This window comes from Venturia canescens, chromosome 1 (assembly GCF_019457755.1).
Source record: "Venturia canescens isolate UGA chromosome 1, ASM1945775v1, whole genome shotgun sequence".
NCBI lineage: Eukaryota > Metazoa > Arthropoda > Insecta > Hymenoptera > Ichneumonidae > Venturia > Venturia canescens.
In genome coordinates this window covers 10,853,649-10,868,303 of record NC_057421.1, presented here as the reverse complement: position 1 = coordinate 10,868,303, position 14,655 = coordinate 10,853,649, and the positions used below count along the sequence as shown (strand labels likewise).

General features: G+C 44.8%; 1 protein-coding gene across 5 annotated transcripts in view; it reads right to left on the bottom strand.

Moving 5' to 3' along the window:
* Positions 1-14,655, bottom strand: part of LOC122418850 (protein kinase C-binding protein NELL1-like) — a 62,922-nt gene that overhangs the window by 45,772 nt on the left and 2,495 nt on the right. The gene's annotated exons all lie outside the window — the stretch shown is intronic.

Sequence of the window (14,655 nt, the reverse complement as noted above, 5' to 3'; positions counted from 1 at the left end):
ATCGGAATAATTGCGGAAAGGGGTGAAGCCGGGGGGAGCACGAAATCCACGATCGTTGCAGGGATGGACTAAGGGAAGAGAATGAGGCGAGAATCGGCGTTCCGCGATCTTGCGGCGCGGCATGAAACCAGAAATACCCGACGTGCCCGGCCTATTTTCGTGCTTCGTCCTCTCCGCCCTGCCGCCGCACCTCCCCCTTTCCTGACTCCTCTCCGATATCTCCGCTTCGTGTGTGCTCTTGATACACTAATTTTCCATAAGGCTCTCTACACCGGACGCCCACCGTGAAGGGGGTTTCGAGTCTACGACATTTGCGTCTTCCTAAACACCCTCACTTTTCTCTCCGTCTTTAAGCATCTCGCTCTTCTTCCCGACCTCTTTGCACCGCACTTCGTGAATTATGTCTCACTTCTCTTGCCACCATATGCTGAGCTATCAAAACTCAACCATGTGTATCGCGCCCCACATGGTGAGAGAGAGAGAGAGAGACTCGGAAACGAGAACTTGACGAAAAAAGTAGGGATCGAGTGTCGAATAATTTCTTCAGCTTTTATCAAGTGAAATCTACTTCGTCATTCGGTCAACAAATATTTCAATTCGATCGCATAACTTTTCCGCAAAACATGTTCGACAAAATATTTCACTGCTTCACCAAAAGTTGCTCTCAGCTGAAAAGTCAGGATCAGGAGCCGCAGCTCGTCGTTGCGATCGGAAAGCTCGCGATGGACGCGCGCCCATCCTAATTTCCATCGATTCCCATCCGCGAGACGGATTTGGAGTGCGTTCGATGACGAGAAGCTGAGAAGTAACGGAACACACGGGTCTTTACGTAACTCTGGTTTCATTGAAACGTGAGGTCGATCCACGGAGGTCGCGCTTGAGAGCATCAGGTGTATGCGCTTTGATGGATCGTTTAATGGCCGCGCCTAGACCTCCGGCGGAGAAACAAATAGGAGAAGAGAAGAAGAGAGAGAAAGAGGGAGGAAAAGAAAGGGGGAGAGAAAGAAAGAGAGAAAGAGAGAGAGAAACGTCGAGCTACCGCGGAAATTCGCTAATTATAGAATCGAGTAACGTTGGACTTGAACCAATCCTGACCTTCCCTGCTGCGTCATACGACCTAGAAAATGCGTGCGCTACTCGTCTCCTCCATAGCAAATGCATGCACGCGTCCGCGTGCGTGTGCGCGAGTTGAAGCGGCGGACGAAAAAGTCGAAAGGAGAGTTGCGCTGTCCGGAAACGTGCTCTGCTGCAGCGCCCGAACTGACCCCGGAGATTGTTAATTCCCTTTGGTGTCTCTTTGTGTTTCGTCCTTTAGGTGGATTCTTATTGGCGAGTACGCGAAGCATATCGATCCCGCGCGCCTATATATCGAGCCGAAAGTAAAGACCTCGAAGAAACCTTCCTTCCTGTTTTCGTGACCCGAAAAGAAGAGAAAAATTCACTCGATGCGATCGCATGACAAGATTCATTGAATCACACGCCTAGGCGATGGGCTGATGGAAAAAGAAGAAAAATATTATCGGCTGGGTCATCGGGATGAAAATAAAAGGCGGAATGTCCTCCTTCGACTGACAACTTTCGATCGCTTTTGCTTTTTTTCACAGAAACATTTGTGCTCATTTTTCGAGGAGTTTCAAGCATTTTTCGACTCCATTTTCTAACGTTGTGCACTTTTTTTACTCTTACCAATGCTTCTGTGTGTAATACAATGTACAACCCTGAGGGCTGATGGCGCCGATCGATGAAAAGCTCCGCGAGGGAACCGGAAGAGGAGAACGAGGAGGCCAGAGCAGGTCATATATCCAAGAACCTTCCGGCTCCGCTCGGTGCATTTCATTACAACGCGCCATAGCGACACTATCTCTTCTACGAGCGTGCGCCTCCCTGGACGTCGCCTTTTATATCCTGCATCGAAGAGTGTACGCGGAACGAAGGCCGAGCGAAACTTTTTTGTACTACAAAGTACGATTCTGGTGAGACACACAGCGGGAGAGAACGAAACAAGGAGGGGAAAAGATCGAATGATTTTTCGTTCTTGAGTGAGCGCTGCTCTAGGAAACTAGACGTCGATTGATCGAACGACTCTCGTTTTTATGGTGTAATCAAACTTTCGTTCTGGGCAACATCGGTATCTAAAGTTTCCGAACGAATATTTCGTGCGGCGATGTAAAACGTCGAGGAAATTTTTAATCGTCCTTTTTATGGGAGCTTGATCACCGAATACTGTGGGACGACAAGAAAATATTTGTCGAGTTTTATAATCCATCAAATCTCAAGGGGCAGCCATAAATTCGAGTATTTTTCATGCCATAAATGAATGAAAAACAGACAATTTTTTCAACGTTTTGAAACTTTTTCTCAGATATCATTCATCGAGACGTCGAATCACTTGAAACGTCAAACATTTTTTACATCTACGGATATAAAATGGAAAGAAAACTAGTGAAAAAAGAAATCTTACTGCGGTCAGTTGGCGTTCAGTTAATTTGTGGATAATCGATTTATTCAGAAGAGGAAACAAGATTCCAATTAGTATTTACGTATTTCAAACGAGCCAAATAGCTGCGATACAGCAAAATCAAATTTCGTAAAAAGCACCATAAAACAGACCATTCAAAAATAAAACTGCCTTTTGACTCGCCGTGAATGGAAAATTATGGCTGCACCGTAACTAAATCTCCGCATATATTCAAAATTTCAATACCACGCGCGAGGCGTTTTTCATCATTCCATCTTGCTGTGCGGTACCTTCGGTTCGTGCTTCGTTTTTTTATTGCATAAGAAGAACAGGGTCAAGCCTGTCATCTACTTTTATTATTGTTATTCCGATGCGTCGTGTGATGCGTTCAAAAGCCGTATAAACTTTTACAATTTTCAGTACGGCAGAATGAAATTTGTTTTTTTTTTTTTTTTTTTAATCCGACTAAACGAATGGAAACAGAACATTGTTCAATTTCCATAAAGAATTCTCGGTCCAATAACCGAATGATTTCTCCCATCGATTGATTATTGTACCACCGACGATTACTGCGTCGTTATTTAGAGAAATAAAATAGAGAGAAAACGTGAGAAAAGTTGATGTGCGGGCAACGAAAAGCTGAGTAAAAATTCCTCGTTCGAAGTCTTACGCGAAGAGAAAATTCCATTAAAAACTACTCGGTACACGTGTGATATATCATCGTACAAGCGCGAATGAAATTTTGCTACGTACCGTAGTAAATTTTCAAACATTTCGTCGGATCGGCGACACTTGTGTATTCGAGCTCTTGGAATTTTACTATGCTCAACTGTAAAAAGAGCAATTGAGAAATTTTGATTGGAAAACGACACGAAAATTACAACGTTTTTGGTAAAAACTTGCTCCAAAATGGGCGAGAGTAATTGTTACTATTTTTTTCACTCGCCTCGTAAGATTCCAGGAGAATTTTGACCCGAACATCGAAATGAATAAAAGTCTTTTTGGTAGGACTCGTTCGACTGTGCATATTTTCCATCTGCCTGACAGAGGCGTCCACGAATAAGTGGCAAAATGTGTCATAAAATATTGTGGAACGTTGGGCTCACGATGAAACCGCAAGCTCGTTTGGGTTGCATATTGCCCGCGATGAAAATCACGCATAAACGGCTGAAATGGTAGGACATTGCAATGGAATAATTGGACATTTGGGTGAGCACGTGGGAAGGTTGTAAAGATGAATGCGACTGCGAAAACAGAGAATCGGCGTTTGAAGCGGTCCCTCGAGGATTCGGAAGGCGAACAGAGGCATACTGCACACATGGGCATGCGGTTATAGTGTTGGGGGAAAGTGGCGAACAGGTCGAAGCCGTTACAGATGAGTGGCGTATGGACAAAAGCTCGATTATCGGGGTGGTGCTCGTGGTCGTGGTTGTGTCGGTGGTGAGTTTGGGTTTGAACCGCGGGGGTTGCTGCGCGGCGCCGCGACATCCCCCGCAGGAATGAATTCTCTTGAGCGGAGAGGGGGAAGGAGGAGAGGACGAGAGGAAGAGAGAGAGAGTGAGCGGAGAGTCGCAAAGTCGTCGCAACGCCCGTATCGCAAAGTCAACGCCCTGGCAATGCAGCCTCTCGATATATACGCAAGCGTCCGTGTAACCAAGTTTTCTCTACGTGGTAGTTTCGCGCAGTTTATACTCTCGCACGGTGTGGGTGCATTATGCAACCCTCCGCGAGCTACCCCGAGCCGCACCAATCGCTGCATACACACGCACACATGCGCTTCCCTCCGTACCAATTCGCCGCTTGTATATTGACTATCAGCAAACAACTGAGAATCACAAACTGCTTCATGCGCGTTATGAAAAATGATTTTATCAACTTATTTACGGGATGCGACCTCCAAATTAATCATTTCGGATCCATTTTCCCCGTACGAAATCCATTTTCGTACGCGGAACTCGAGGTTCCAATTTCCGCGGATATTTTTCTTTCTCCAATCCTCTCGTCACACTCGCATCATCCATTTCGAATTTCCGTGCGCTCCTGAACAGAGCCAATCTCAGCAAATATGTATCGATCCTGGCGGAAACCATCGTCGGACAAGTGTCCACTGAAATTCAAAAACTCGACAATAAATATCTGCCCCTCAGATCCTTGGAGCATTCCCAGCCCTCTTTCCATTATTCTTCGAAGCTCTCGTTGTTCGTCGTTTTGAAAAAAACACCCAAGTTACCTTAATTGCATGAATTTTCATGGATCAGACATTTTCAACTGTTGTGAACGTTCGGTTACAATGATTTTTTGAATCTTGTTCCAACTCTAAGCAACTCTCGTACCGTCGTGCTCTCGTTTTGAACAGGCTTAAGCGCCAGGGAGACAAATCGGTCGATACATTTATTCAACCAGCACAATCATTGCGATCGTACGAATGAAAGGGTGGGACTTTTCGGATGGTAACAAGCGTTATTGACCGCAGTCGTGGCAGCAATCGCGCTCCTACATCTAACCACTCCTATCGCGTGAATCTGTACTCATACATTCATAGAGAGAGAGAGAGAGAGAGAGGCGTCGGGAGTGGAACATTTGGAGACGAGACTTATGCACACAAGATGGATAGTTTCGTACGAGAATACGAGAGTCGTTCATTTTGACAAGTCCGCAATCTCAGAAGTGCACCAACGTGAGTGCGGTGCTCACACGAGCCTTCCGAGCAATGGCCCATGAGTCAGGGATTCGGGTTGAATTCCAAATGGCACTTTAATCAATGGATAATTAATGAAAAATTTAGTGTCTTTCTCATTTGAAATTTCGTGAATTTGTACTAACGAATTTGGCCATTAGGGAGAGAATAAACGTCGAAAGTTGGTACATATTTATATACCGCAAGCCCTAAAAAACTGGAGCGGTGAGAAATACGCGAAGGAATAAAAATTGATGGGATCACACGATTATTAATATGAGTCGAGTCGCCCGGTACGACACAAAGTTTCGTGCTGAAATTCTTTTATTTTATTTTAGCACACGAAGCTCTGGCATGTTTCTCTATATTTCGATTTTGTCATTTCTTCCGGCGTAACAAATTGCCAACCTACTTACGCAAACGTTGCTACAGTCTCGAGCTCACTCGCAGGAATATTACTAAAATTTTTGTTCCTTTTCGCGCTCGAGGCAACCGCTCAACCACTGGCAATTTCGTGTGTACACGAATATATCAATAATTCAGGAACGGCAGAGCCAAATACAGCGTGGTAGCAGAGGAAAAAATACGAAGAGTTCCAAAATAATACAAATATAAGAGGAAGAACCAGAGTGGAAATGGGGATTCAACAAGAAAAAGGGGTTGGAGACCGAGGACGCCGGCGCCAGTCGCAGTAACTGTTCCACTCGACATCCCTCTCTCCCTCTCTCCGTCGTCCTCGTTTCCGATGTGAAAAAAGGGAAAATTTCGAGTGATACGAGCGCACAAAATCCTTTCTGCTCTGCCAAGCCACGCCGAGCGAGTTTCAAAGGAAGGAAGAAAAGGGAAAGAAAAGTACGTTTTACGAGACGCGGAGGATCCTCGGGCATAAGCAGGCGAGAGAGCAACGGAAAGGAAAGATTCTAAATAATTTTCTATAACTTTTGAACGTACGCAGGTCGTCGCACTCCTTTAAATCGTAAAGCGACGAGAGCTGCCAATTTAGATTAGATAAAAATATGAAAAAAGCGGATTGCAACGAAGCAGGGACTTGGCTTTCACTGCCACGTCGTACGTGACTATACGATTCGAACGCAAGAGAGAAGGGCCAGAGAGACACGAAACGAACGGCCCCCTTCGCCCATCAGAGCCAAAAGGCTCGTGCTCGCTGTCGCACCTCCACTCATTCAATCCCTGCCACTTCCTACGAGGATCCTCCCTCGTCGTTTCTCTTTTGCCAACTCACCCTCCTCCCTCTTTCTCTCTCTCTTTATCTCTGGGACTCTTTTTCATTCGCTCTCGTTTATCTTTCTCCCTCTTTCGCGTTAAGCACTACTCTCACCACCTTCGAACTAGCTACGTCCTCGAATACCTCCTTTTCCTCTGCTTTATTTTTTTTCTGTCTTCCTCCTCCTTTTTTCAATCTTCAGAAAAAGTTCGTTACTTGTGTATAGATGAAGGGAGCCACCTAGGCACGTATCCCTTATCTCGTGTACATGCATTTATAAGCTCTATACCCGCCGCGCGCGTATATCCTCACGAGCGAGAAGTTGAAGCAAAGGGTTTTCTCTCCCTCTTCCATTTTCGTTTCAAGTTCACTCGCATTCTTCTCATACTCGACAGGCAACATTGAACCGACGTTTTTTTCATTCTTTTCACACAACTTTCGGGAAGAATTCTCACTTCGTGCGTGACCAATTCGTAAAACGCTGCTCATCTTAACTTTTTGTTGTTGGAAAAAGATCTTTCCAAACGTTGGCATCGAGGCGATCTCGATAATCGATATCTTCTCAAATTAAGACGAAAAAATCGCGATGCAAAAATATTCTTTTCAATGCCTCTGATGCTGTTGCTCGAATCAAATGTTAATCGACAGCAGTAACTCGATGAATGAAGACCTCCGGACGCGATTCTTCACTCGAAAATTCTTTTGAAATCCCTCTTTAGAATCGCAGTTTTACAATATTTTGAAAAAAGCGTGGGAGAATGTCAGAAGAATGTGATTAAATGCACGCCTATAAACAGAATATCAAGGGCCAAAGGGAAAGATAACTCGGAGTACAAATAGATTGTATTTGCCCGGAGGGCGAGAATAGGAAAAGGGAGTCGGTTGGGTCCTGGCGTTGAAAAGCCCCGTCCCGTTCCTTATCTCACGGTTCTTCTTTTGTTCTTACCGCTCTTTGGAAAGGTCAATTGACAAAGGGAAATAAAACTTTGTAAATGATGCGAGGTTTGATAGCTTTGTAATTGTACTTGATAAGGGAAATTCTGTGTACAAATCTATGCGGAGCGTGTTGTTTGAACGAGCGAATGAATAAAAACGAAATATCTTCAACGACAACAACTATTTTTATCTACGGTGAGTTAACTCGCGCGAGCATGATTGAATCCACGTTCCGCATGTCTTTGAAAATAGTCGGGATAAAACTGCACGTGGAATTTTTGTTTGTACCCTGCGACATTGTAGGTCCATGCCAAACGAGACTTCCGAGGCGCCTTCCTCATTATTTCAATTCGACGTAAGAGACTCGCTCGCGTGCGCGCGTGCGCGCGCGCGCAGAAAAAAGCAGGAAAAAATAAGCAAGATCCCCGCTTTAAACTTGACGCTGCCAAGATGAAAGGATGTTCGACTTCGTTTTTCAAGAGCGGGCCAGAACGTTGATGCGATATGAGGCGGTAGGTACGTGGGCGCCAGACAGTCGCCATACCAAACATTACATCTAACAAATTTTCTACACTTTTTCGAACTCCCCGTTACACGCACGTTCATCGATGAACTAATTCGCGTCGTTTTCTCGCTAAAGTGGGAATCGATACGCGCGCCGCGGCCGCTCGTAACTACCACCGCAGCGATTCGATTTCATTAGCACATTCGCAACGGAAATTAATATGAAAATTATAACTCGTTGAAACGGGCTCGCTATGCTGCCAATTAAAATTTATAGCGGATCGTTCGATTCAACAATTTTAGGTTCGATTAACTGGAAAGTGAAAACTGCTTGATATCGATGAGGAAACGTTTATTTATGATCGAGTTTCTACGCACGTAGAAATTCGATTCGAAGCCAATTGCCCGCGATTCTCGTATTCGGGATTAATTATTCAACGAAACGAAGGGAGCCCGAAACGTTGGATTGGAATCGACATAATTGTGATATCACGGTATCAGGTGGGCGCGAGGGTTGAAATCGGAGAGAAAAAAGATGATGAAAATTTGTCAAAACGCGGCTTTCACTCGTCGTTTAATATGGGAGCGATTTGAGAGATTGGAAAAGTTGCGGAAAACCGTCATATTCGTGTTTACACGAGGTAAGGCTGGCTCAAGCTGTTTTTTGATACTTGGCGCCGAGGCCCAGGGCAAGCGGAGTTCTCAAAGTCCAGCTGTCACAGTATCGCTGTGCTGCAGTCAGGCGAAAGTGCAAAGTCATAATTTGGCTCGTAAAGCTCATGCAGCGTCATAGTAAAGCAATCGGAATAGCGGAAAAGCTGTGACAAAAGTGCGATTTCATGGGGGGGTTTCGGACGCGAGCTCGACTCGGAAAGATGAAGCAATTTATTTGATGAATTACGGGGCGACGCCTCATGATTCGTCGGGAATGGTATTCTCGCAGTTTCAATGCGGCCCCCGCCGCCCTCGCCCCCTTAATAGCGAAAAGTACAAAGTACGTGGACGGCAAATTAGGGATCGACATTGTCGGGCGAAAAATGCTATCGTAGGAGTGAAATATCGGCGCGTTTAGGCTCTGAATAATATTAGTATAGTGCCCCCTTTTCCTCGGTTCCCTTAACGTCGCCTCTGCTCCGGAGGGAGACGACGGAGCGCATGTAACAAGAAAGAATGGAAGAAAAACGAAGCGTGTTCTTATAATACAGTATGTGCTGCCGGTATGTCGTATTAAGAGTAGTTGTTCGGTCTATGTGTTTGTCTATTTATGCGCGTGTGGGTTGTCGGGGTGGTGCGTGTTGATCGTGGGGTCGACCGGGGTCGCAGGGTTGCGTGGCACCGGGCCGGGCACGTCTATATCGCTCGCTTGCTCGCTCGCTCTCATGTGTGCTTTCTTCCCTTTGCTCGATCGTGGGGGAGGTGTACTGAGCGAGTTGGGGTGCGCCGTTAGCCCAAGGGAGCAAAAAGTACGTCGTTCGAGCCCGAAAACTCGGAAAGCATGAGAAAAATCACCGAAAACAGACATTTTCCAACTGCTATTTACCTAAATCTTTTTCCTTTACGCCACGGGCCAATTCTTGTCTTTTTAATCGTCGTGTCTCGTCGGGTCTCTTCTAAAAATAGTGCACCACGGGTCTGTGGAGGTTATCGAACTTTTATTAATTCATTTAAACTTGGAAATCAGCATTTGAGGTGATTTTGAGGTACCAAATTCATCAGATTGTTCCGAGTGTATGGCGCAGGTAAGAAACATTGGGCGAGACTTTGTCGGTGGAATGGGAGGCAAGTTGATCAATATATGATTCCTTTGGGAGCCTGGTCCGTAGGAAGCTGCACGAGCAGGAAACATTGGGAGGTATTCAATTCTTAACGAAGCTCCGAGCACAATCCCTCGGGTAGGAGGCGACGAAGTAAATATCGTTTCCTTCCGGATAAAAACAACAATTATTCTAGCTTTTCTGTAGCAATTTATGGTTTGAGGAGCGAGAGAGATAAAACACGGGCACACAGATTCGTGTACCAACAGTCATCCATGTGTCATCGGTTTTGAAAAATAAAAGAAGAAACATTTTCCTCGTAATACCTCTCGTCACAAAACCAACATTTTCTTACGCTTAAAAACTTCGTCGCGCACGCGACGGGGAGTTTGCGAAAGTCTGGGACGTTCGCACTTCGCTACACCGCGAAGAATGTCTTAAAACTTGAGCGACGCATCCCAAGCGGAGGAATAAAAAGAGAGAAAAAAATAACATCAAACGACGAATGCTAAAATAGGCGATTCGAGTCCCTACGATCGTTTGTTGATCGTGGAAACATTTGATCTTTTATTTATTTATTTGCATTTTGTTTTTCGTAAACTTTCTCTCTCTCTCTCTCTCTCTCTCTCTCTCTCTAGAACCGCTACGCGTATATTCAAAAAACCCCGAGGCTCGTGTCGGACAGAATCACTCGGAAAAAAACGAGTGAAAAGAGATAGAAAAGCGAAAAAAGGGGGACACGAATGTTAAGAGGCTCGTGAGACTTGGAGACGTGAGCTCGTGAGTTCAGAGCGTTTGGAAAATTTCTAAATTTAAGGTTTTGGGTACGGGAGTCGTTGAGAGACACCGAGGAGAATCTAGATAGATAGAGAGAGAGAGTGAAACCGAGGATGAGAGAATAAGAGAGCTCGATGAATCTTGGAGTCTGTGCTCACTTTCGATGTCCTCCCCCCTTGCCGCTAGCTCTATATAGCAATCTCCGCTATTCTTCAACATATTTATCATCTTGTATGTAACTCTTTTATTCCTCCCGATGGAACGGAACCGAAGTCAAAATTAATAATCTCATCTGACTCTCTCTCTCTCTCTTATTTGCCTCTCCGTCGTTCCTTGTCTCTTGCTTTTATTTTTCGGAACGATTTCTCGTTGTGATCACGCGAAGGCGGACGCCATTTGCCAAAGTTTTATATCGAATTCGACTATTCGAGCCAAATGATAGGAAAACGAGAGAAAAAAAGGAAACTCCAGAATTCCGAAAACTTCTAGCTCGATCTCGAAATGTCGATGGGAAAATACGATTCTTTGTTGAAGAATCGCTCTTACGTTTCGCGAACAATTCGGACATTCTAAACGAACTTTTATCTGACGAACGTTCACTTATGATTCGAGAAATATTTCTGAAGTACGATTACGAAACTTTTTCACTTTTTTTTCGCTCCTGAATCGTCCGCTTCGTTTGTTAAACTCGTACCATAAAATCACGTTGAAGTTTTTCCATAATATTATGGTATGGAACGGCATGAAAAATGATGATCGAACTCTCAGAGGTCTTAGATCAAAACAACATTTGTCGAAATATTTTATCCGCTCGAAGCGGAGCCAACGAATAAAATTAACTCGGATCGACCGCCATCCCGACCACGTTATGGAATAAAATTGTTTCATTGAACCAAGCATCATAAAAAATGACACAATTCGAACCAGGATTATTTGTCGTTCGACACAAATGAGGAAAAATGTTGAAAATGTCGACGAGTCAAAAGGCTCGAATCATTTTCGAGAAAAATTTCCGGACTTCGTATGGGGTACTTTAGACAATGAGAATGTCATTTAGCAGAGATAATGCGATACGAAAAAGCTTGTGACGTTCCGAAGAAGATGGAAGAGAGCGAGAGAGAAAGAGAGCGAATGATAAAAGAGCCGGCTTTTCAAAGCCGGCAACGAAGAGGTTCGCGCGCGAGCAAACCGCGAAAAATACTCTTGGCAGCCGGCAACGGTAGACTGGCAATGTTGAATAATAATAAATGTATCCCCCAAGTGTCCGGCATTGGCGGAGGGTGGGATATAAATAAAAGTAAATAAGCGTAGGATGTCTTATAACTACTTTTTTCTTCCTTTTAGCCTTAGCGAGATTAAAGTTTCGATCGGTAATTCGCTCTTCTACTCGCGCTTTATCTCAATGCGAAACTCACTTCGTGTAGGAAAAGGGCAGATTTTAATCGAACAGCGAATCCAGCAATCTCAAACAAAGTTGCTGGAATATGAGCAGGAAAATGGCGATCAAAGTGAATTCGGTTATTTCCTAAACGTCGAGAACGCTGCGAGTGGCCAATTAGACTCAAATTTATTTCGGAAAATATCGAGGAATAGAAATTGGGAAATCGGTGTCTCTGGAACGCTGGTTTTTCCCGAGGTTTCGACTGTCGGAAGTCAAGGAGTTTCGTAACCCGCTAAGTCGATAGTTTCGCATCCACAACTTTTCTCATTCCGACGATGCCGAACGTACAGATTTCCATAAATTTCCGAATATGCTACACGTGCAAGTTGGCAAGTTGAAAAACCATTGGAAGCTCGAACGCCGTGTGAATTCATCGAAAAATTCAGGATGATGGGAGAAACGAGGAAGATTGAGTTTCTTTGCTGAAAATCGAGCTGAATTTTGACAGCGTATTAAATGCTCGTTAACGAACAAAGAAGAAGAAGAAGCTCGTACAGAGCCGGTGTGCCAAAATCGCTGGGGCTGTGAAAGTTTTCGAACTACAAAGGATCGAAGTGTGCGGCGTTCTCGTAATCCCCGAAGCCCCGACGGACGGAACCAACCGGAAATACTTTCCGAATGAGATTTTAAGAGTGTTGAGAAAAATTTGGGAACACTCTCTCGCTCGATTCTTCGCAATCGAAAGCAACAGGAGAGTGAGGCGGTTGGAGTCTCGCGGGACCAAGTGAACGGTCGCAGAAAGAAACTGAATCGAGTTGACGAGATGATTATAAGCCCCGGAGGAATCGGGTATCGAAAAGTGCGATTCGTGAACGCATCCCCGAATCTTCGAAATGTGTGGTCTATAGCTTCGCTATGTATAGCTTCGACATATATCTCACGAGCGTCTCGTACGTGCGAGACGCGACCTTACGTCTAACCGAGAGAAAGAGAGCAGAGGGTCTATAACATTAATAAGCGTGTGTGAGTGGGGCTATAAGATGAAACGAGGAGTGTGAAAAATACACGGACGCGTGCACACACAGGCATACGGAAACACTTCTCACGACTCCCTTGAGTTGGCAGCCGGCGTCGGGGACCGCGACATCCTGAGACATGGAGATAAATGATAGGTTTTCTCGTGGAACGAAATAGGTGCGTGGGCGCGACTCGCCAGTGTCTGCGATCCGAAAGATGTTAAATATCGAAATATTCACGAGCGTAAAGGCCTGCTCTCGGCATCGCTTCGAGCGCTTCGTTGTCCGAGTTGCGCCCCTTTGATAGTTCGTTATCGAGACGTATCTGCGATTCGTTTATCGTGACCAACTCCGAGTTTTATCCCCAATATTTCTGTGCTCTTTTCTCCCGCACGTTTCGCGAGGTATTGACACAAAACCAGCGGTACAACGACAATAACGTATACGCAGCATCCCTGGGAAACTCTGCGGCGGTACGAAGCACGTGAAAAATCACTCGAAAGACAGTTTCAGTGGGCAAACTCTCGAGGATTTTTTCATTCGTGGGCTAATGACGGATCATAAAATGCAAGTTGAGACGCTACCGCGTATTCGCTAGACTGACCAATGACCGGGCGCGAATTATTGAAAAAGCTTTTATTATTTCGTTAATGCGGATAAAATTTAATGCAAATAATGAACTCCTGAAAAATGATTTACCAGCCAACTCGAAGCAACAATGGCCTTTGGGAGCAATTCCACGTGCTGCTAATCTCCCTCCGTGAGTAACGGTCCCTCAACAGATGGAAACAATTCTGAAACTTTGGGCTACGAGTGTCGTTCACCACTCGTCTCCCAATTACTACCGTTCGTCTGGAGTCTATTCCTTCCTTTTTTTCACTCCATGTAGAGCAAATGTGCTCTAGGGAACTTGGCCGTTTTTTCGCTCTCATCATAACGAAATGGAAATAAATGTATTTTTACAATACAAAAAGTGGGTGAGCGCTATCGCGAAGAATCCGAAAAAACGGATGGATATTCATTGCTCTTCGTGTACCGAATCCATCGAATCCAACGATCCTCCTCGTTTAATGTCGCGATCCGAGTGTTCGAATTTCGTTTAATTGATCGATCGCAAAATTTAACGAGAATTTTTTCCTCCCTTACCATTCATCCTGTCAAGCGATTCGCACCGTGTGACTCGACTCCGAGACTCGTGTATCTCTGCACTCACGTAGGTAGTGACTTTTTCAAATGTTAAAAAAGGCTTTATAGCTTCCTTTGTGACATCTAACACTTGAGACTCGGAACGTAGTAAATAATCCAGACTCGAGCTACTGTGGGTGGCGAATGTCTCGTAACAATGTCAATAACCACAGCGGGAGGTCTTTTTAATGGCGAATGAATGTGGACTAGATTGGACACATTAATTTATTGTTGCTTGAAAAAAACGTGGCTTTGCACGAACGAAACGTCGAGCGTCTCGCATGAATCTTGTGGCTACCTCGACGCGATTGATTCCATTGTTGAAAGAAAATATCCAAAAGTTTTTCCACTGCCTATAAACATGTTTTGAAGATTGCATAACTCGAAAAAAATCGTGGTAGCACGTTCCACGAACACACGCAATAATCGATTTCATTGATCTTCACAATTCTTGAGGCGAGGGAGGCAACCTCGCGACAATTTGTCAATTTTTCAAAATGCGGATTTAACGAGTCAAGTGGGGAGTATCGACGGATATTTTGGGAGCCCAGAAAATTATGAGAAACGACAATCCTCGAGCTCCTCAACTGATTTCTTTGGATCGTAACATTTAAGGGGTTGGAACGGATGATTTTATTACGGTGACTCGGCGTAGACGCCCGAAATCACAGAATGGAAAAAACCGGCGATCAGAATGTACATGGAGCCCCTAGAGATGATATTTTGAGTTCTAAAGCCACTG